The 23,663-nt window shown below is 38.0% G+C and overlaps 1 protein-coding gene across 1 annotated transcript in view; it reads left to right on the top strand.

Moving 5' to 3' along the window:
• LOC105477190 (glypican 5) overlaps positions 1-23,663 on the top strand; it is a 1,465,510-nt gene that overhangs the window by 476,320 nt on the left and 965,527 nt on the right. The gene's annotated exons all lie outside the window — the stretch shown is intronic.

Raw genomic sequence — 23,663 nt, 5'->3', positions numbered from 1 at the left:
ATTCACTGTTCAGTTCTATTTTTGGAAACTACCAGTTTCCACTATTGAGGTAAAAGTATCATCACTGGCCGGACGTGGGGACATGGTGGTTCAGGCCTGTAATCCCAGCACTTTGGGAGGCCGAGGCGGGCAGATCACCTGAGGTCAGGAGTTCGAGAGCAGCCTGAAAAACATGGAGAAACCCCGTCTCTACTAAAAATACAAAATTAGCTGGGCGTGGTGGCACATGCCTGTAATCCCAGCTACTCGCGAGGCTGAGGCAGGAGAATCACTTGAACCGGGGAGGCAGAGGTTGTGGCAAGCTGAGGTCACGCCATTGTGCTCCAGCCAGGGCAACAAGAATGAAACTCTGTCTCAAAAAAAAAAAAAAAAAAGAAGTATCATCATTGAGGCTCTACTGCTGAGGTTGTTGTCTGATTTCCCTTCAGTTCTACTGCTGTCCCGGTGGAAACAGGGAATCTTTACAACTTACATGGCACGTTTGAACTCTAATCTTCCACACCTGTTGTAGAAAAGAGAGTAAAGTGGCAGTCCAGGACAGTCTACCAATTTAGAAATGGTGTCTTGTCAGTGTTTTCCTCTGTGTCACTTACTAAAACATAGAAAAGAAATCATGGACATTAAAAGAAACAGAGAGATTTAATGTGATATTTTAATTCTAACAAAGATTTATGGACAGGTGAATCCTCAAATGTTATCTAAAGTGTAAAGCGTGGTTTTCAGTGTTCTTGCCCCATCACAAACAGACAATGCTTTCAGTTTCCTTGCGACTTAATCAAATGTTAAATCTACTAAAAAGTTGGTTCTTAGAATTAAACAAGAGTGCTTTGTTGTTGATTTAATAATGTAAATTCACGAGGGGTGGATGGTTTAGAAGTTCAAGTAAGTTATCTAAATAAGGAAAATTAATTCAAAAATTTGGATATTTCTGATCAAATATTATTTTATTATAGATGAACAAACAGTTGTATAGCATTTCAAATAAAAGGGGTTTTCCCACTGGAAATGCTGCCTGATAAATATTATTCATGTTTCTGTAATATTTGTGGTAAATTCAGAATTCTCCAAAGGGGACGTGGCTAAATATCTGAGTATGATTATTAGTAAATTGTAATCTCTTAAATGAGCTGATTAAAGCCCAATGGGAAATACAGTTTTATAGATACAAGAAAATGGTGTGTTTAAACTGTTAAATTGAAATCATATTATTCAAGAAATTGTCTTTTTTCAAAGTCATATTGAAGAGCAGGCTACAAGAAATATTGAGAAAAAGTAGCCACTAAGGAAGGAGTAAACCAAATATAAGCTGTGTCATTCACTGGGGCAAAAGAATTACAAAGGAATTAGCCTTTAGTGAAGAATTTAGGAACTGGTCATCTATGTAAAAATGGAAAGATTAGATGACAAGTAAGATGAAGCCAGAAAAGCAAGATGTTGACCACAGGTTTGGACAACATAAAGATTATTAGATACTTTGGAAAGTGTCAATTTTAGAGTAATCATGTGATAGAAACCTAATAAGGGGAACTGAAAGTAATACGAGGAGACATATTGGAGATACATATTGTATTGGAGACAAGGCTGGGCATGGTGCCTTATGCCTATATTCCCAACACTTTAGGAAGCCAAGACAGGAGGGTTACTTGAGCCTAGGAGTTCAAGACCAGACTGGGTAATATAGCAAAAACCCCTGTCCACAAACTATTAAAAAATTAGCCAGGTCTGGTGGCACAGGCCTGTAATGCCAGCCACTCAAGAGGCAGGGGAGATTGAAGCTGCAATGAGCTGTGACTGTGCCACTGCACTCCAGCCCTCCAGCCTGGGTGACAGAATGAGACCTTGTCTCAAAAAAGAATTGGAGACAAGAAGTTTAGCTGAAAAAGAACACAAAAAATGAGGTAGAGGTTAGAGGGGAAGTGGGGTGTTTATGATTGTTTATTTTATGTGGGAGATACTAATGTTCTGGTTTGTATGGTCAGGAACAGAGGAATGGGTGACACAGTACAGAGACGCTGTGTACAATGGAATGGTTTCCTTAGTTATGCAAGACGGATGGGCCTAGGAGAGGAGGAACATTTCACTTTTTGAAAAAGGAGGAAAGAAATAAAGGATCAATGTGACTACACGTATATGGGGTGAAATTGTCCAGTAATGGTGGGTTGTTTTTTTGTTTGTTTGTTTGTTTTTTGACAAAGTCTTGCCCTGTTGCCCAGGCTGGAGTGCATTGGCGTGGGAGTGCCTTGGCACAATCTTGGCTTATTGCGAGCTCTGCCTCCTGGGTTCAAGTGATTCTCCTGCCTCAGCCTCCCGAGTAGCTGGGATTACAGGCACCTGCCACGACGCCCGACTGCTTTTTAGTATCTTTAGTAGAGACCGGATTTCACCATGTTGGCCAGGCTGGTCTCGAACTCCTGACCTCATGATCCACCCGCCTCAGCCTCCCAAAGTGATGGGATTACAGACATGAGCCACTGCACCAGCAATGGTGTTTCTAACTCCTCTATAGAGATTATTAGTTGTATTCTTGGACAAAGCCAGGGTCCTAGAAGAAAAATATATGTACCACACTACCCCAATATCTTCTGAAAATTACTTTTAATAAATTGGGTATAACTTTACTTGCGATTGAGTATATTTTTCTTTCTTCTTATTGCTGCTCTTCTTTGAGTAACTTGTACATTTTCTCCTACATTATCATTGAGATCTTATTTTGGTACCTCTATGGCCTCTTTATCTAAACAGTGAAGTCCAAGTGCTTATTTGATTTCATAATGTATTAGACCGTTCTCACATTGCTATAAAGGGCTACCTGAGACGGGTAGCTCTTATAAAGAAAAGAGGTTTAATTGTTTCACAATTCTGCAGGCTGTACAGGAGGTACGGCCGGGGAGGCCTCAGGAAACTTATAATTGTGGCGGAAGGTGAGGGGAAGCAAGCACATCTTCACATGGTGACAGTAGAGGGAGAGAGAGCAAAGGGGGAAGTGCTACACACTTAAACAACCAGATTTCCTGAGAACTTGCTGTCATGAGAACAGCAAGGGGGAAATCCACCCCCATGATACAATCACCTCCCACCAGATCCCTCCACTAACTCTGGGGATTACAGTTCAACATGAAGCTTGGGTGGGGACACAGAGCACAACCATATCACATAATATTAGTATAACATGACTTTGTGAGAATGATTTTTCACTTTCTTGGATACCCTTAATTGGTAAAGACTGTCCATTAAGAGTTATCTGGCCTAACACAGTACATCAGATTCTTACATTCACCAAGGTGAATTGAAAATCTGTTTTTTCTTTTTGATACAGTTACTATTCCCGCCTCTCTAAAGATGAAGAACTCCCTTATGCACTGTAGAGTATGAAATGCTTCAAGAACAAGAGAATGGTTCGTTAGAAAAGGAGTAGATAAAATTGCCTAAACAAATGACAGCAATTCCTGTCCTGAGCCTTGATTTGTCACTCCTGAGGGTTGTCTGCAGTAGTGAAGCATGGTAAAATAATATTTAAAATATTGGAATGTAAGGAAACTCAGTCTCCCTAAGCGCTTATGAAACGATCGTAATACTTCACTTTAGGGGCTAGCCTTTATCCTTATGAATATAATTTTGATTAATGATATGCGTGACTAATAAGCAGAAGCCATGACACTTACAGTGCAGTTCATTTCACCTGTATTAACAGGGCACTTACCTTGAGGAAAGCACCTTCAGGGAAACCATGAGTAACATCCCTCATCAACCGGAGTCTTCACACTATAGATACATATTCTGGCGAACTATGTAATAAAAATGTGATTAATGTGCTCGGGAAGACTTAAAAATTTATGTATTAAGCATAAAATGCAGAATGAATTAATGTAACTATCAGTATATTTGAGGGTTTTTTTTCTGGTTTCTTGCATAACATTGACATGTTAGAAGAACACGGTCTTGATAAATGTATTCAAGTTGATCCGTGTGTCATTTGGAAGGAAGTACAGGTTGAATATTCCTTATCTGAAATGCTTGGTACCAGAAGTGATTAGGATTTTGGATATTTTCAGAATTTGGAATATTTGCACATATGTAATGAGACATCTTGGGGATGGGGGCCAAGTCTTAATATCAAATTTATTTATGTTTCACATACACCTGATATACACAGCATAAAGGTAATTTTACTTTAGCCTTGTGGATACTGAATAAACTATGTGTTATGTGCCTGCATTTGTCCCGTATATCGTAAGAGGTTAGGTGTAGAATTTTCAACTTTTGACAGCATGTCAGTACTCAAAACTTTCATATTTTGGAGCATTTTGGATTTTAGATATTCTGGTTAAAGATATTCAACCTGTATACATTTACCTATCCCTAGCAAACTAGTGCAAGAACAGAAAACCAAATACCGCATGTTCTCACTTGTAAGTGGGAGTTGAATGATAAGAACGCATGAACTCAAAGAAGGAAACAGACACTGGAGTCTACTTGAGAGGTGGGGTAGAAGGAGGGAGAGGAGCAGAAAAGATAACTATTGGGTAGTGGGCTTAATGCCTGGCTGATGATATGATATATACAACAAATCCCTGTGACATATGTTTACTTATGTAACAACCCTTCACATGTACCCCCTAAACCTAAAATAAAGGTTAAAAAAGAGGAATATATAGCAATAGTGCATAGTACTACTTTTTCTTTTCTTTTCTTTCTTTTTTTTTTGAGATGGAGTCTCCCTCTGCTGCCCAGGCTGGAGTGCAGTGGCGCGATCTAGGCTCACTGCAAGCTCCGCCTCCGGGTTCACATCATTCTCCTGCCTCAGCCTCCCGTGTAGCTGGGACTACAGGCGCCCGTCACCGAGCCCGGCTAATTTTTTGTATTTTTATTAGAGATGGGGTTTCACAGTGTTAGCCAGGATGGTCTGGATCTCCTGACCTCGTGATCCGCCCGTCTCGGCCTCCCAAAGTGCTGAGATTACAGGCGTGAGCCACCACGCCCGGCCGTTCTACTTTTAAAATTAAAAAAATACAGTAAATATGTAACTTCTAACTTATTTTTGACTCGGATTCACAAATTACATTGGACCCCAATGTTCTAAAATTTTAGTATATTAATTACATTGGTATTAGTACAGTCTCACATCTTCAAATTAAGTTGTTTTTTTTTGTTTTTTATTCCAGCCACTTTATATTAGATTTTGCATCTCTGGAATGATTTGCTTTTGGAAATAACCTTGTTTTCCTTTACACAGTAATGGAGTGAGGCAGAGAAAATGCATTGCCATGACACTACAGTAGTGCAGAATCTACAACTGCTTTTTTCATGACAGTAACACAAGGCTGCTTCAGGTGTGTGATTGAAAGAAAGAAAGAGTTAAAGAAGAAATGCAAAATTCTAGAAAATAAAATACATAGGTCACAGAAGGCAAGATTGTGGTGCAAAGATGAAAAGAAATGACAATTGGTGATGGTGAACCTCTGTCTGTGAAGGGAAAACACTCTGAAAATACTCAAGCAGAGAGATTGCCAAGGTGTGGATGGGGTCCCTCATCTCTGGGAAAATGTCCTTCTTTGTAGAAACAAAAGAGTTAAACTAGAAGATGGTGACAGTGCCTCCTTTCTAGCTGTAAATGGCGGTTATCATATTAATGCCTCAACTGTGGTTCCAGAGTGTATAGGCTAAGGAGTGCAGGAGCAAAGCATATGTGAGATACCCCGTGACAGACTGACAGGGAGAAAAGAGCCCGATAAACATCTGGCTAAAGTAAGAGTACTAAGAATTTCCACAATCACGGTGACCACTCAAGCTCAAAAAAATAAAATGTAACTTGTAAGAACCTTGGAAACATTTAGGAAGAAAGACGTCAAACAGTAAATGAGAAGTAAGCATTCTTTTTCTTTCTTTGTAAAAATTAGCACAAAAGGGAAACATATTTATATGATGTTAATTTTGTTTGTCAGAAAGATGGCTATAGAATCTGAAAAATTTCATTCAAAATATTATAACCAAGAAAATTAAGGTGTTAATCTGTGCATTTGTATGTATATAGGTACATTATATGCATATATGTTATTTATGTGACATATAGGATGAATATATCAATATGCAATGTATTATTGAAGTTGACTTATTTCTCACAATAGGCATATAACATATATAGTATAACTTACCTAATGTCTGTGCACATTGAAAGTGATAGAGAAGAAAAACTGATCCATTTCCCTATTTTATATACACTGTGCTTTGTCTATATTCTTAGCATATATGCAATACAGAAAAAGAAGTCAATATTAAACCTGGCAAATGATATTTGATTAGTACTGCAGTGGTGTTTTTAAAAACACTTATGGAAGACAGAAACAAAGACAGAAATTTAATGATGGTTTTACTTATAAAATCGGCAAATAATTAAGAAAATATAATGGCAAGTGGTTTCAAAATATTTTGTTAATCCACCATCTCTTCTTATTGTAGTTTATCTTACACCAAAAATGAGTGCATAGATGCAGTATTTTTCTATCAGTAAATTAGTGATTCACTTAAAATGCTTATTTTATAGAAAATGATATGCAATTACTATAGAAAATCTAGAAAATGTTGAACTGTTTTATAAGCATAAACATGTCTTCCAATCCAGTCTGCAATCTTAGTATTTTGGTATGTTTCTTTTCAGTGTTTCTGGGAAGTATTTTGCATAGTGATTAAGAGAATGGGCTCTTTAGCTAGATCGTCTGGCCTTAAAATTTCAACTAACAAAACTGGGAGAGGTTTTTTGTTTTTGTTTTTGTTTTTACTTTTGAGAGGGTGTCACTGATATGGTTTGACTGTGTCCCCACGCAAATCTCATCTTGAATTGTAACTTCTCACAATTCCCACCTGTTGTGGGAGTAACCTGGTGGAGGTGATTGAATCATGGGGGCGGGCCTTTCCCGTGTTGTTCTCATGATAGTGAATAAGTCTCACAAGATCTGGTGATTTTAAAAATGAGAGTCTCCCTGCACAAACTCTCCTGTCTGCCACCGTGTGAGACGTGCCTTTCACCTTCCCCCACGATTGTGAGGCCTTCCCAGCCATGTGGAACTGTGGGTCGTTAAACCTCTTTTTCTGTATAAATTACCCTGTCTTGGGTGTGTCTTTAACAGCAGCATGAAAACAGATTAATACAGTCATTTTGTCACCCAGGCTAAAGTGTAATGACCCACTGTCAGCTCACTGCAACCCCTGCCTCCCAGGTTGCAAGGGATCCTCCTGTTAGCCTCCTGAATAGCTGGGACCACAGAGGTGCACTACAGTGCCCAGCTCATTTTTGTATTTTTCATCGAGACGAGTTTCACCATGTTGCCCAGGCTGGTCTTGAACTCCTGAGCTCAAGCTATCCTTCTGCCTCAGCTTCCCAACCTGCTGGGGTTACAGGCATGATCCACATGCCCAGCCTGGGGCAAGTTATTGAATGTCTCTGTGCCTCAGTTTCCTGATCTCCAAAATATGAATCCATATCTCCATTTCTTAAATGAGTTAAATGGGATTAAAAATACATGGTATTTAAAGTCATGCCTGGTAAATAGTAAGCACAGAATAGCTAGAGTGACAATGTTCTATGTCTGCAAAAGAATCTCAATTTAGGCCTCCTTTCCTAGCCTATTAACATGAAGCCCTCTTTCTCTCTCAGAAGTGTCCTTGTGCGGACAATAAATTTTATAGTCACCCTGTATGTGAAAAATTGTTATTATTTTTTTCAAGGCATATGCATGATTTTACATGGTTGAGGTAGTATTGTATTAACTGTTTCAATCTTGTTTTTATCACCTTTACATGGTGTAGTCAGTATTTTCCCATTTCAATCCATTTTTTATTAATAATTTTTAATGTTTGTATATGATGCCCTAGAATGAATATTTCATAATTCACCTATGTATGTGTCTATTGTTTTTAATTTGGCCTACCAAAAATAATGCTATGATGAATATCTTTGCCCATATATTTTGACTACCCTTCTGTTGAATTTCTTACCATGGTAAATTTAAGTTATTGAGACAAAAGCAATGCACATTTGTTAGGATTCTGATAATGGTGTGTATCTTAAGTCATGGAGAATTCTGAAATACAAGTTAGGCAAGAAATAAGGCAACCAAACTACCTCTGCCCAGGCTTTTGCTGAAACTGCATTTCAGAGTTAAAATTACATAGAAACTTAGGTTGATTCTTTCATTTGACCTTTATTTGCTGAATGGCCTTTTTATCTTATGTTGGTAATGATATTCAAGTTTCTTTTCTGCCTGGTATTCCTACAGCATATCCTAGCTGTCATTTTGTGCTAATTTTCCATAAATTATCTAGCAGAAACAAACCACTCAATAACAAAGAATGAATTGAGTGTTGTGCCCCTTTGACTTATGATTTCTAGAGCTGGAGATCTCCTGTGGCTAAAGGAAAATATTCAACACATCAGTGTGTGTCAAACATCAGTTCTGAAATTATCAGGTAATCTCAAATCTCCAAGGCTGTTGCTATGGGTTTCAATAGATTTGCAGAGTTGTTTTAAAGGAAATAGGAAATGTCAGACTTGTGTCTCTAAGGTTTGGTCTCCTGAGTAATGGCTTATATATGTCCTTTATTGGATGCCCTTTTGTCTACACAAAGCAGAAATATTAGGTTTCCTTGGAATCTGTGCTCTCCTATTTGATTCTGATGAGGCTTGACAATTTCATATCTTTCCTTTGTTTGCATCATAGTAACTTCTGCTTTTGTAGTTACCTTTAAAACACATCAGGTACTTTTAAACAGTAATTAATACTTTATGGGAACACTAGATTGAGGTATGCTTAAGTGATATCTTTTTGTTTTAATCAAGAGAATAAAAAATAAGAACTGAGATTTTAGAAAATTTCAGATTGTATTGGATTTATAATTTCAAAGAGAGATACTACTTAATAGGATGTGGTAATAAATGTGTTTATATTTCATTTCATCAAGGTTTTGAACATTGTTTTCCTCCAATAACATTTCTGTTTGTTCTCCATTTCTGTTTTATAGGATTGAAACTGCCATTTCTGAAACATTTCCTTCTTTATTGTGTCTTGCAACTTTTTCTCTTCTTAAATCATATTATTTAGAATTTAAATTTGGAATATTTATTTTTAACTTCTTATTTTGAAATACAGACTCAAAAAATCAATTTCAAACAAACTACAGAGAAACTCCATGTATTCGTGACCAAGCTTCCCCCAACAATAATATTTTACGTAGCTACGGTGCTTTATCAAAACCAGGAAATACGTATTGGCATAATTGGCTTGGCTTTGTCCCCACCCAAATCTCAACTTGAATTTTATCTCCCAGAATTCCCACATGTTTTAGGAGGGACCCAGTGGGAGTTAATTAAATCATGGGGGGAGTCTTTCCTGTGCTGTTCTCATGACAGTGAATAAGTCTCACAAGATCTGATGGGTTTATCAGGGATTTCTGCTTTTGCTTCTTTTCTCATTTTTCTCTTTCCACTGCCGTATAAGAAGTGCCTTTCACCTTCCGCCATAATTCTGAGGCGTCCCCAGCCTTGTGGAACTGTAAGTCCACTTAAAATTCCTTTACTTCCCAGTCTCAGGTATGTCTTTATCAGCAGCATGAAAACAGACTAATACAGTAAATTGGTACCAATAGAGTGGGGCATTGCTGAAGATACCCAAAAACGTGGCAGCAACTTTGGAACTGGGTAGCAGGCAGAGATTAGAACAGTTTGAAGGGCTCAGAAGAAGACAGGAAAATGTGGGAAAGTTTGGAACTTCCTAGAGACTTGTTGGATGGCTTTGCCCAAAATGCTGATACCAATACAGACAATAAAATCCAGGCTGAGGTGGTCCCAGATGGAGAGGAGGAACTTGTTGGGAATTGGAGCAAAGGTGACTCTTGTTATGTTATAGTGAAGAGACTGGCAGCATTTTGCCCCACCTATAGATTTGTGGATCTTTGAACTTGAGAGAGATGATTTAGGGTATCTGGTGAAAAAATTTCTTTTTTTTTTTTTTTAATTAATTTATTATTATTGTACTTTAAGTTGTAGGGTACATGTGCATAACGTGCAGGTTTGTTACATATGTATACTTGTGCCATGTTGGTGTGCTGCACCCATCAACTCATCATTTACATCAGGTATAACTCCAAATGCAATCCCTCCCCCCTCCCCCCTCCCCATGATAGGCCCCTGTGTGTGATGTTCCCCTTCCTGAGTCCAAGTGATCTCATTGTTCAGTTCCCACCTATGAGTGAGAACATGCGGTGTTTGGTTTTCTGTTCTTGTGATAGTTTGCTAAGAATGATGGTTTCCAGCTGCATCCATGTCCCTACAAAGGACGCAAACTCATCCTTTTTGATGGCTGCATAGTATTCCATGGTGTATATGTGCCACATTTTCTTAATCCAATCTGTCACTGATGGACATTTGGGTTGATTCCAAGTCTTTGCTATTGTGAATAGTGCTGCAATAAACATACGTGTGCATGTGTCTTTATAGCAGCATAATTTATAATCCTTTGGGTATATACCCAGTAATGGGATGGCTGGGTCATATGGTACATCTAGTTCTAGATCCTTGAGGAATCGCCATACTGTTTTCCATAATGGTTGAACTAGTTTACAATCCCACCAACAGTGTAAAAGTGTTCCTATTTCTCCACATCCTCTCCAGCACCTGTTGTTTCCTGACTTTTTAATGATTGCCATTCTAACTGGTGTGAGATGGTATCTCATTGTGGTTTTGATTTGCATTTCTCTGATGGCCAGTGATGATGAGCATTTTTTCATGTGTCTGTTGGCTGTATGAATGTCTTCTTTTGAGAAATGTCTGTTCATATCCTTTGCCCACTTTTTGATGGGGTTGTTTGTTTTTTTCTTGTAAATTTGTTTGAGTTCTTTGTAGGTTCTGGATATTAGCCCTTTGTCAGATGAGTAGATTGCAAAAATTTTCTCCCATTCTGTAGGTTGCCTGTTCACTCTGATGGTAGTTTCTTTTGCTGTGCAGAAGCTCTTTAGTTTAATGAGATCCCATTTGTCAATTTTGGCTTTTGCTGCCGTTGCTTTTGGTGTTTTAGACATGAAGTCTTTGCCCATGCCTATGTCCTGAATGGTACTACCTAGGTTTTCCTCTAGGATTTTTATGGTATTAGGTCTAACATTTAAGTCTCTAATCCATCTTGAATTAATTTTCTTATAAGGAGTAAGGAAAGGATCCAGTTTCAGCTTTCTACTTATGGCTAGCCAATTTTCCCAGCACCATTTATTAAATAGGGAATCCTTTCCCCATTTCTTGTTTCTCTCAGGTTTGTCAAAGATCAGATGGCTGTAGATGTGTGGTATTATTTCTGAGGACTCTGTTCTGTTCCATTGGTCTATATCTCTGTTTTGGTACCAGTACCATGCTGTTTTGGTTACTGTAGCCTTGTAGTATAGTTTGAAGTCAGGTAGCGTGATGCCTCCAGCTTCGTTCTTTTGACTTAGGATTGTCTTGGAGATGCGGGCTCTTTTTTGTTTCCATATGAACTTTAAAGCAGTTTTTTCCAATTCTGTGAAGAAACTCATTGGTAGCTTGATGGGGATGGCATTGAATCTATAAATTACCTTGGGCAGTATGGCCATTTTCACGATATTGATTCTTCCTATCCATGAGCATGGTATGTTCTTCCATTTGTTTGTGTCCTCTTTTATTTCACTGAGCAGTGGTTTGTAGTTCTCCTTGAAGAGGTCCTTTACATCCCTTGTAAGTTGGATTCCTAGGTATTTTATTCTCTTTGAAGCAATTGTGAATGGAAGTTCATTCCTGATTTGGCTCTGTGTTTGTCTGTTACTGGTGTATAAGAATGCTTGTGATTTTTGCACATTAATTTTGTATCCTGAGACTTTGCTGAAGTTGCTTATCAGCTTAAGGAGATTTTGGGCTGAGACAATGGGGTTTTCTAAATATACAATCATGTCATCTGCAAACAGGGACAGTTTGACTTCTTCTTTTCCTAACTGAATACCCTTGATTTCTTTCTCTTGCCTAATTGCCCTAGCCAGAACTTCCAACACTATGTTGAATAGGAGTGGTGAGAGAGGGCATCCCTGTCTTGTGCCAGTTTTCAAAGGGAATTTTTCCAGTTTTTGCCCATTCAGTATGATATTGGCTGTGGGTTTGTCATAAATAGCTGTTATTATTTTGAGGTACGTTCCATCAATACCGAATTTATTGAGCATTTTTAGCATGAAGGGCTGTTGAATTTTGTCAAAAGCCTTTTCTGCATCTATTGAGATAATCATGTGGTTCTTGTCTTTGGTTCTGTTTATATGCTGGATTATGTTTATTGATTTGCGAATGTTGAACCAGCCTTGCATCCCAGGGATGAAGCCCACTTGATCATGGTGGATAAGATTTTTGATGTGTTGCTGAATCCGGTTTGCCAGTATTTTATTGAGGATTTTTGCATCGATGTTCATCCGGGATATTGGTCTAAAATTCTCTTTTTTTGTTGTGTCTCTGCCAGGCTTTGGTATCAGGATGATGTTGGCCTCATAAAATGAGTTAGGGAGGATTCCTCCTTTTTCTATTGATTGGAATAGTTTCAGAAGGAATGGTACCAACTCCTCCTTGTACCTCTGGTAGAATTCAGCTGTGAATCCATCTGGTCCTGGACTTTTTTTGGTTGGTAGGCTATTAATTATTGCCTCAATTTCAGAGCCTGCTATTGGTCTATTCAGGGATTCAGCTTCTTCCTGGTTTAGTCTTGGAAGAGTGTAAGTGTCCAGGAAATTATCCATTTCTTCTAGATTTTCCAGTTTATTTGCGTAGAGGTGTTTATAGTATTCTCTGATGGTAGTTTGTATTTCTGTGGGGTCGGTGGTGATATCCCCTTTATCATTTTTAATTGCGTCGATTTGATTCTTCTCTCTTTTCTTCTTTATTAGTCTTGCTAGTGGTCTGTCAATTTTGTTGATCTTTTCAAAAAACCAACTCCTGGATTCATTGATTTTTTGGAGGGTTTTTTGTGTCTCTATCTCATTCAGTTCTGCTCTGATCTTAGTTATTTCTAGCCTTCTGCTAGCTTTCGAATGTGTTTGCTCTTGCTTCTCTAGTTCTTTTAATTGTGATGTTAGAGTGTCAATTTTAGATCTTTCCTGCTTTCTCTTGTGGGCATTTAGTGCTATAAATTTCCCTCTACACACTGCTTTAAATGTGTCCCAGAGATTCTGGTATGTTGTACCTTTGTTCTCATTGGTTTCAAAGAACATCTTTATTTCTGCCTTCATTTCGTTATGTACCCAGTAGTCATTCAGGAGCAGGTTGTTCAGTTTCCATGTAGTTGAGCGGTTTTGAGTGAGTTTCTTAGTCCTGAGTTCTAGTTTGATTGCACTGTGGTCTGAGAGACAGTTTGTTATAATTTCTGTTCTTGTACATTTGCTGAGGAGTGCTTTACTTCCAATTACGTGGTCGATTTTGGAGTAAGTACGATGTGGTGCTGAGAAGAATGTATATTCTGTTGATTTGGGGTGGAGAGTTCTATAGATGTCTATTAGGTCTGCTTGCTGCAGAGATGAGTTCAATTCCTGGATATCCTTGTTAACTTTCTGTCTCGTTGATCTGTCTAATGTTGACAGTGGAGTGTTGAAGTCTCCCATTATTATTGTATGGGAGTCTAAGTCTCTTTGTAAATCTCTAAGGACTTGCTTTATGAATCTGGGTGCTCCTGTATTGGGTGCATATATATTTAGGATAGTTAGCTCTTCCTGTTGAATTGATCCCTTTACCATTATGTAATGGCCTTCTTTGTCTCTTTTGATCTTTGATGGTTTAAAGTCTGTTTTATCAGAGACTAGTATTGCAACCCCTGCTTTTTTTTGTTCTCCATTTGCTTGGTAAATCTTCCTCCATCCCTTTATTTTGAGCCTATGTATGTCTCTGCGTGTGAGATGGGTCTCCTGAATACAGCAGACTGATGGGTCTTGACTCTTTATCCAGTTTGCCAGTCTGTGTCTTTTAATTGGAGCATTTAGTCCATTTACATTTAAGGTTAAGATTGCTATGTGTGAACTTGATCCTGCCATTATGATATTAACTGGTTATTTTGCTCGTTAGTTGATGCAGTTTCTTCCTAGCCTCGATGGTCTTTACATTTTGGCATGTTTTTGCAATGGCTGGTACCGGTTGTTCCTTTCCATGTTTAGTGCTTCCTTCAGGGTCTCTTGTAAGGCAGGCCTAGTGGTGACAAAATCTCTAAGCATTTGCTTATCTGTAAAGGATTTTATTTCTCCTTCACTTATGAAACTTAGTTTGGCTGGATATGAAATTCTGGGTTTAAAATTCTTTTCTTTAAGAATGTTGAATATTGGCCCCCACTCTCTTCTGGCTTGGAGAGTTTCTGCCGAGAGATCTGCTGTTAGTCTGATGGGCTTCCCTTTGTGGGTAACCCGACCTTTCTCTCTGGCTGCCCTTAAGATTTTTTCCTTCATTTCAACTTTGGTGAATCTGGCAATTATGTGTCTTGGAGTTGCCCTTCTCGAGGAGTATCTTTGTGGCATTCTCTGTATTTCCTGGATTTGAATGTTGGCCTGCCCTACTAGGTTGGGGAAGTTCTCCTGGATGATATCCTGAAGAGTGTTTTCCAACTTGGTTCCATTTTCCCCCTCACTTTCAGGCACCCCAATCAGACGTAGATTTGGTCTTTTTACATAATCCCATACTTCTTGCAGGCTTTGTTCATTTCTTTTTGTTCTTTTTTCTTTTGGTTTCTCTTCTCGCTTCATTTCATTCATTTGATCCTCAATCGCAGATACTCTTTCTTCCAGTTGATCGAGTCGGTTACTGAAGCTTGTGCATTTGTCACGTATTTCTCGTGTCATGGTTTTCATCTCTTTCATTTCGTTTATGACCTTCTCTGCATTAATTACTCTAGCCATCAATTCTTCCACTTTTTTTTCAAGATTTTTAGTTTCTTTGCGCTGGGTACGTAATTCCTCCTTTAGCTCTGAGAAATTTGATGGACTGAAGCTTTCTTCTCTCATCTCGTCAAAGTCATTCTCCGTCCAGCTTTGATCCGTTGCTGGCGATGAGCTGCGCTCCTTTGCCGGGGGAGATGCGCTCTTATTTTTTGAATTTCCAGCTTTTCTGCCCTGCTTTTTCCCCATCTTTGTGGTTTTATCTGCCTCTGGTCTTTGATGATGGTGATGTACTGATGGGGTTTTGGTGTAGGTGTCCTTCCTGTTTGAAAGTTTTCCTTCTAACAGTCAGGACCCTCAGCTGTAGGTCTGTTGGAGATTGCTTGAGGTCCACTCCAGACCCTGTTTGCCTGGGTATCAGCAGCAGAGGCAGCAGAAGATAGAATATTTCTGAACAGCGAGTGTACCTGTCTGATTCTTGCTTTGGAAGCTTCCTCTCAGGGGTGTACTCCACCCTGTGAGGTGTGGGGTGTCAGACTGCCCCTAGTGGGGGATGTCTCCCAGTTAGGCTACTCAGGGGTCAGGGACCCACTTAAGCAGGGAGTCTGTCCCTTCTCAGATCTCAACCTCCGTGTTGGGAGATCCACTGCTCTCTTCAAAGCTGTCCTGGTGAAAAAATTTCTAAGCAGCAAAGCATTCAAGATGTGACTTGGGTGCTGTTAAAGGCATTCAGTTTTGTAAGGGAAACAGAATATAAATGTTTGGAAAATCTGCAGTCTGATTATGCTATAGAAAAGAAAAACCCATTTTTTCTGGGGAGAAATTCAAAGTGGCTGGAGAAATTTGCATAAGTAGCAAGAAGCCTAATATTAATCCCCAAGACCATGAGGAATATGTCTCAAGGCCATGTCAGAGACCTTCACAGCAGCCCCTCCCATCACAGGCCCAGAAGGGCCCGGAAGAAAAAGTAGTTTCGCGGGCCAGACCCAGGGTCCCTGTGCTATGTGCAGTCTAGGGACTTTGTGTCCTGTGTGTCAGCCGCTCCAGCCGTCGTTGAAAGGGGCCAATGTATAGCTAGAAATGTGACTTCAGAGGGTGCAAGCCCCAAGCCTTGGCAGCTTCCAGGTGTTGAGCCTGTGAGTACACAAAAGTCAAGAATTGAGGTTTGGGGACCTCTGCCTAGATTTCAGAAGATGTATGGAAACTCCTGGATGCCCAGGCAAAAGTTTGCTGCAGGGGCAGGGCCCTCACGGAAAACCTCTGCCAGGGCAGTGTGGAAGGGAAATGTGGGGTCAGAGCCCCACACAGAGTCCCTACTGGGGCACTGCCTAGTGAAGCTATGAGAAGAGGGCCACTGTCCTCCATAGGAATGGTAGTTTGCACAGTGCACCTGGAAAAGCCACAGATACTCAATTCCAGTCTGTGAAAGCAGCCAGGAGAGAGGCTGTACCTTGCAAAGCCACAGGGGCAGAGCTGCCCAAGAGCATGGGAACCTGCCTTTTGAATCTGTGTGACCAGCATGTTAGACCAGGAGTCAAAGGAGATCATTTTGGAGCTTTAAAATTTGACTGCCCTGCTGGATTTCAGACTTGCGTGGGCCCTGCAGCATCTTTGTTTTGGCCAATTTCTCCATTTGGAATGGCTGTATTCACCCAATAACTGTACCTCCACTGTGTCTGGGAAGTAACTAGCTTGCTTTTGATTTTGCTGGCTCATAGGTGGAAGGAACTTGCCTTGTGTCAGATAAGACTTTGGACTGTGAATTTTTGGGTTAATGCTGCAATGAGCTTAGACTTTATGGGATTGTTTGTAAAGGCATAAGTGGTTTTGAAATGTGGGGACATAAGATTTGGAGGGGCCAGGGGTGGAATGATATGGTTTGGCTGTTTCCCTACCCAAATCTCATCTTGAATTGTTTCTCCCAGAATTTCCACGTGTTGTGGGAGGGACCCAGGGGAAGGTAATTGAATCATGGGGGCCGGTCTTTCCTGTGCTCTTCTTGTGACAGTGAGTTAGTCTCATGAGATTTGATAGGTTCGTCAGGAGTTTCCGCTTTTGCTTCTTCTCTCATTTTTCTCTTGCCATTGCCATGTAAGAAGTGCCTTTCGCCTCCCACTATGATTCTGAGGCCTCCCCAGCCATGTGGAACTGTAAGTCTAATTAAACCTCTTTTTCTTCTCAGTCTCAGATATCTTTATCAGCAGCATGAAAACAGACTAACACAGCTAGACTAGTTAAGTGTCTGGAATTTTGGATTATTTTGAAGTAGTTTGTGTAATAATATGAGTTTTCCACAGGTAATGTTCATATAAGGAGTAATTAACCCTCGTATTTATAACACTATTTTAAATATTTTTTATTTGCTCTCCAATGTATTTCCTTCATATTTATGATTGGAGAAAAATGAATCATCCTAAAATGAGTACTTTTGTATTCATTCTTTTGATCAAAATAGTAGTAAGTAGTATTTGTCAAACTGCCTAACCATTGGTGATATACAGGTATGATTTCACCTAGTACATATATCTACACTGAAAATTAGAACATATTACTTTATTATTTTATATATAAGATAATTGAGTGATATGGTTTGGCTGTGTCCCCCACCCAAATCTCATCTTGAATTGTAGTTCCCATAATCTATGTGGTTGTTCGAGGGACTTGGTGAAAGGTAATTGAATCATGGGGGTGGTTATCCCCATGCTGCTGGTTTTGTGATAGTAAATGAGTTCTCATCAGACCTGATGGTTTTATAAGGGGCTTTTCCCTCTTTGCTCAGCCTGCTATCATGTGAAGAGAGACTTGTCTGCTTCCCCTTTCCCCATGATTGTAAGTTTCCTGAGGCCTCCCCAGCCATGTGGAACTGTGAGTCATTTAAGCCTCTTTCCTTTATAAATTACCCAGTCTTGGACAGTTCTTTATAGCAGCTTGAGAATGGACTAATACATTGAGAATCGAGAAGACATAATGAATGACCAAATCTACATTGTAACTTAGAGGCTGAAATAGGACTCAGATCAATCTTTGTGATAAACAGTCTAAGATTTCTCTCTATAATCATGTTGTCTGCTACAGAAAATTTGTCTGTCTCTAGTTCTTGCAACTATGCACATACCCCCTTAGTGTTTTTCATATGGCACTTATCACACAGAACTTATAACTAAATTATTAGTTTTTGAAAAAAAACTATTATCAATTGCTGTTTTTTTTCCTATATAAATAATTATTTTTTAAATATAATTTTAAGTTCTGGGATACATATGCAGAACATGCAGGTTTGTTATATAGGTATACATGTGCCATAGTGGTTTCTTATTTGTGTTTTCATCTTATGGCTTTGGCTAGAACTAAATAATAAAAGTATGCATCAGTTTAAGACAGTTATTTTTAGTCATTTTAGTAAGGACATATCTATAACTACTTTGTTAAATTTTATCAATCATGCATGTTAAATATCATTAAATAAATATCTGAAATTGGATTGCCGTACCAGAATACCATAGACTTGGTGGCTTATAAACAACAGAAAGGAATTTCTCACACTTCCGGGGACTGGGAAGTCTAAGACCAAGGCACTAGTCAATTTGGTGTCTGGTGAAAACCTGTGTTCTGGTTCAAAGAAGGCTGCCCTTTCTCTGTAAGCTCAGTTGAGGAAGGAACAAGGGAGTTCTGTGGAGCTACTTCATAAGGTTTCTAATCCCATTAATGAGGGCTCCTCCCTTATGACCTAATTACTTCCCAAGAGCCCCACCTCCAAAAGTCCTCACATTGGAGGTTAGCATTTCAACATATGAATTTGAGAGGGATATAAACATTTAGTCTGTAGCAGTAAGTGTGCAATATAAAGTAAATAAAGTTTTATTGTTGTATTGCATTATATTAATATATATTTCCTAGTATTAAATCTTTGTATGCCAAATCATTGGGGTAGGCAATTTCTTAGGAAGTGTAGAATTCAGTTCCTTTTTCTTTTAGTTAAGAATATTTTAACTATGTTTCTAAGAGATACTGTTTAGCAATTTTATTCTTTTTATATTAACTTCATCAAGAGTTGGTAATAGTTGTATTTGCTTTCTAAAATGAACTGAAAGGAAGCCACTTTTTATAACTTTATACATATTTTATTGTTTGGGGTCCATTTTATAAGATTTTTTAAACAAATGCTTACTAAAAACACTGGTTATAGGGACTTACAATTTTTTTTAATGTTTTATGTTTCTCACAAAAATTAATACATATAACTTATTTACCAAGATTCACTTAACCAGTACGTGTTTATTTTAGTGAAACATGTATTTAACTTTCTAAGACAGTGTTTTTTGTCTTTAAAACAATTGCTGCATTTTTATGTTTTCTCACTTTAAATTACATATTTTCTCAGGTTTTGATTTTATCATATTTGCCGTATTTTTCCATATTATGGGTTATTTGTTAAAGAATGAACTCATGTATGTTTATAAATTTTTACTGTTTTTGTTTATAATTTATTGCCTTTTAACTTAATATGTAATTAGCATTCCTTTTAATTTTGCTTGTATATTTTGCTGTACCATTTTGAAATTCTTGAGTTAAATTCTTAACTATTTTTTATTTATAAAGTTTAAATATTAAATATGTCCAATCAGTTTAGTCATTTTAATATTCTCACTCATCAGACATTTTTTGGGAACACCATGTACCTCTTCATTAAGTCAGTTTCAAGAAAGTGAAAATTACTTTATACATTTACACTCAAAGTTTGGATAGAGATAATTCTCCGCTTCCTTAAGTTGGGGAAAAAGTGATTCTCCCAGACTATAGTCAAAAAATATGTAATTATAGTAACATTTTTTGTTGGTTTGGGGTTTTTTTGTTTGTTTGTGATGGAGTTTTAATCTTGATATCCAGGCTGCAGTACAGTGGCGTGATCTCGGCTTACTGCAACGTCCGCCTCCCTGGTTCAAGCAATTCTCCTGCCTCAGTCTCTCCAGTAGATGGGATTACAGGCATCTGCCACCATACTGGGCTAATTTTTGTGTTTTTAGTAGGGATGAGGTTTTGCCATGTTGGCCAGGCTGGTCTGGAACTCCTGACCTCAGGTGATTTGCTCGCCTCGGCCTCCCAAAGTACTGGGATTATAGGCGTGAGCCACTGCACCCGGCCTATAGTAACTTTTTAAAATAGGTTGTGGTGGACAAAAGTCCACAGAAATAATAAACAGAAAAATCCATTTATTAACACTTTATATTTTATTCTCTAAACAAAAGGTCTCTCATTTTTTTAATTTAAATCATGATGGCCTGTAACAGATGAAGCATCTACAAATTGAAATAAATATATAAATTTTTAACAAAATATTTTAACACATTTTAACACAAAATTCTTTAAGATTTTAATTTGTATCTTTTTATTTCCTTTCATATACTCTCTTGATAGATTACCCATTACGTTAATTATTAATATATACTCAAGTCAAGATCTTTTATTATGTGAGGTCATCAGTCAATGATAACAGAGATATTGATGAATTAGTCTCCTTATCAGAAATTGAGCAACATTTTCATTCAAGATGATACATGGGCCTTTAAAATATATTCAATAATGTTGAGTCTCAGTCTTCTGCTTTTTTCTGAATGTGCATTTAGACCTTTATACATCTATCTGTCTACCCACCCATTTATTAAATTTTCAGCATTTACTTGGAATATTAAACATGGTTCCAAGGACCAGAACCGTGTTTGTCTTGTTCACTGCTGTATTCTTATTGCAAGGACCTAGAACATAGTAGAATCTCATTAAATTCTGAAGATTCAAAATAAGTGCATGGAGGTTGTAGCAGGAAGAATTCTAAGATAGCCCCTATGACCTTCATTTCCTCATGTTATTCTGTTGATACCTCACATGGCAAAAGAGTCTCGCCAATGTAACTAAGGCTAACAATCCATCAGCCTTAAGAGAGGGAGAGTATCTGGGTAAAACTAGTCTAATCACACAAAAACTTAAAAATCAGGGAGTTTTCTACAACTGAGAGTAGAATGGGAAGTCAGAGAATCTCAAAGTACAAGAAGCATTTACAGCACCCTTATTGACTTTGAAGATGCTTTGTGTCTTCTTTTGAGTTCCATTTGAGATTATCTTTCTAATAATTGATTAGATTTTATTCTTTTAAAAAAGAAATAATTTAAAGGAATCTATTTTTTAATACTCTGAGGAGGGTGATATGGGGGTGCTGCTTGTCCTGTTTTAACTTTCTCTTAATTTCTAAAGTAATTGAATTTTGAGTAGGTAATGTAACCTGTAGGGTTTTTATTTTTAAAAATATATTGAGGTTTTATATAATCTGTTTTTAAAATTTTCAATGGAAGCTTGAAAAAAATACTGCTTCACATATTCTTGTATATATGTATTAAAAATCTTAGACATTATAATGCTCAAATTTTATACTTGAATAAGTCATAACAGAGAGACATGCTAGTGATTTCACAATTAAATGTGACATTCATTTAGTGTGTTGCTTTGTAACATCAAATATTTTATTGTTTTCCATGTGATACCTTTTCCTTTAAATTCTACTTTATGTGAAATCAATGATGTTCTAAATAGCCTTTGATTTTTACTTTATTAATCTTTGTACATTTTAATATGGTTAAACTTACAGGAATAGTTTGTACACTTCCTGGAAATAGAGTAGGGTAATAGAGTTTGATTTTTCTTTTCAGCGGAGTTTTTTTTTTTTGTTTTTTTTTTTTTTTTTTTTGGTAATTTAAGTGTTAGAGTCTTTCTTTTAGTAGTTAGTGGTATAGTTCATCTTGATTTTTTTTAACTTTTGTGAACTTGCTTATAGTTTCTTTACAAATATTAGGCTGGCACAAAAGTTATTGCGGTTTTTGCTAGTTATTTGTTTTTTAAAAGATGGTACATACAAGGAAATAATTCAGGAAAGGAGGATAGAGATTGGTGTCAGTAGAGGTGAGTCAGTGTTATAGTTACTATTGCTGCCTTAAGAAACTACCCAAATTTAATAAGGTAAAACAACAACCGTTTCATTACATCTCATGGCGTCTATAGGTAGAAATTCCAGCAGGATTCATCTGAGTGATTCTCCTTCTCTCACTTCATTAACTGGTGTGACTCAGTGCTAGTCACCTGGCAAACAAGCCAGTCTGGAAGGGGCAAGGTACCTTGTTCTGTCTTACAAATTGGTGGGGTTGTCTGGAAGGCAAGGCTCAGATGGGAGGGACTCGTAGCTATAGTGCCTGCACACGGTACACTTCTTATATGGTTGCTGTCTTTCCACAGATCAAACATTCCAAGGGAACCAGGTGGAAAATGACTGCTCTCTTACTATCTAACCTCAAAGGTCAAATCGAATTGCTTGTCATACTCTATTGATTGTAGCAGTCACAAGCATGTCCAGATTCAGCGGAAGGAGACCTAGAACTATTTTTTGATGAGAAGAATATCAACCTGTTTTTGGACTATCCTTAAAACTGCCACACATGACAATTACAAATCAGGTAGAAGGCATTTGAGGAGAGACTTGAAGGACATGAGGAGGAATCATGCTCTGCTGAAAAAAGAGTATTCCGAAGAGAGAATACAGCTTGGGCAAAAGCCCTGAGTCAGAATCATGTGGGCTTATTCTTAGAACAGCATCAGGGAAGCCATTATATCTGGAGTAGAATGAGGAAGGGGAAGAGTATCAGTAGATGATGGCAGAGAAATAAACATGAGAAGACAGATTATGGAACAAGGGCCTTGTATGCCATTTTAAGGACTTTGGCTGTTCCTCAAACTGACATGAGACCATTGAAAGATTTTTTTTATTTTTTATATTTTAAATTTAATTTTTAAGTTCAGTGGTACATGTGAAGGTTTGTTATGTAGGTAAACTTGTGTCATGGGGGTTTGTTATATGCATTATTCCATTACCCACATAGTAAACCTGTTACCCACTAGTTGTTTTTTCTGATCCTCTCCCTCCTCCCAGCTTTCATCCTCCTTTTCAAAAGAAGGCATACATGCAGCCAACAAACACATGAAAAAAATGCTCAATATCAGTGATCGTCAAAGAAATGCAAATCAAAACTACAGTGAGACACCGTCTCACACCATTCAGAATGGTTATTATTGAAAAGTCAAAAAATAACAGATGCTGGTAATGTTGTGGAGAAAAAGGAACATTTCTACACTGTTGGTGGGAGTGTAAATTAGTTCAACCATTGTGGAAAATAGTGTGGTGATTCATCAAAGACCTAAAAAGAGAACTACCATTCGACCCAGCAATCGCATTACTGGGTATATACTCAAAGGAATATAAATTGTTCTGTCATAAAGACATATGCATGTATATGCTTATTGCAGCACTATTCACAGTAGCAAAGGCATGGACTAACATAACTGCCCTTCAACGGTAGACTGGCTAAAGAAAATGTGGTACATATGCACCAGGGCATATTATGCAACCATAAAAAGTGAGATTGTGCCCTTTGTAGGAACAGCCATTATCCTTAGCAAACTAATGCAGGAACAGAAAACCACATATGGCATGTTCTCACTTATAAGTGGGAGTCAAAGATGAGAATACATGAACACATAGAGGGGAACAACACTGAAAGATTTTAAGCATAGAAGTGATATGATCTGAATTTTATTTCTGAGATCTCTCTGGCACTTGTGTAAGAAATAGCTGAAAGGAATCAATGGCAGAAGCTGGGAGACCAGTTAAGAGGCCTTTGCAATAATCACAAGAGGAAATAAGTGTGGCCTACACTAGGAAAAGTCAAGTTACAAGTACTTAT

Source organism: Macaca nemestrina, chromosome 16 (assembly GCF_043159975.1).
Source record: "Macaca nemestrina isolate mMacNem1 chromosome 16, mMacNem.hap1, whole genome shotgun sequence".
In the NCBI taxonomy this organism is placed as follows: domain Eukaryota; kingdom Metazoa; phylum Chordata; class Mammalia; order Primates; family Cercopithecidae; genus Macaca; species Macaca nemestrina.
Note: the sequence above shows the minus strand (reverse complement) of the source record. Positions and strands in the feature narration are given on the sequence as shown.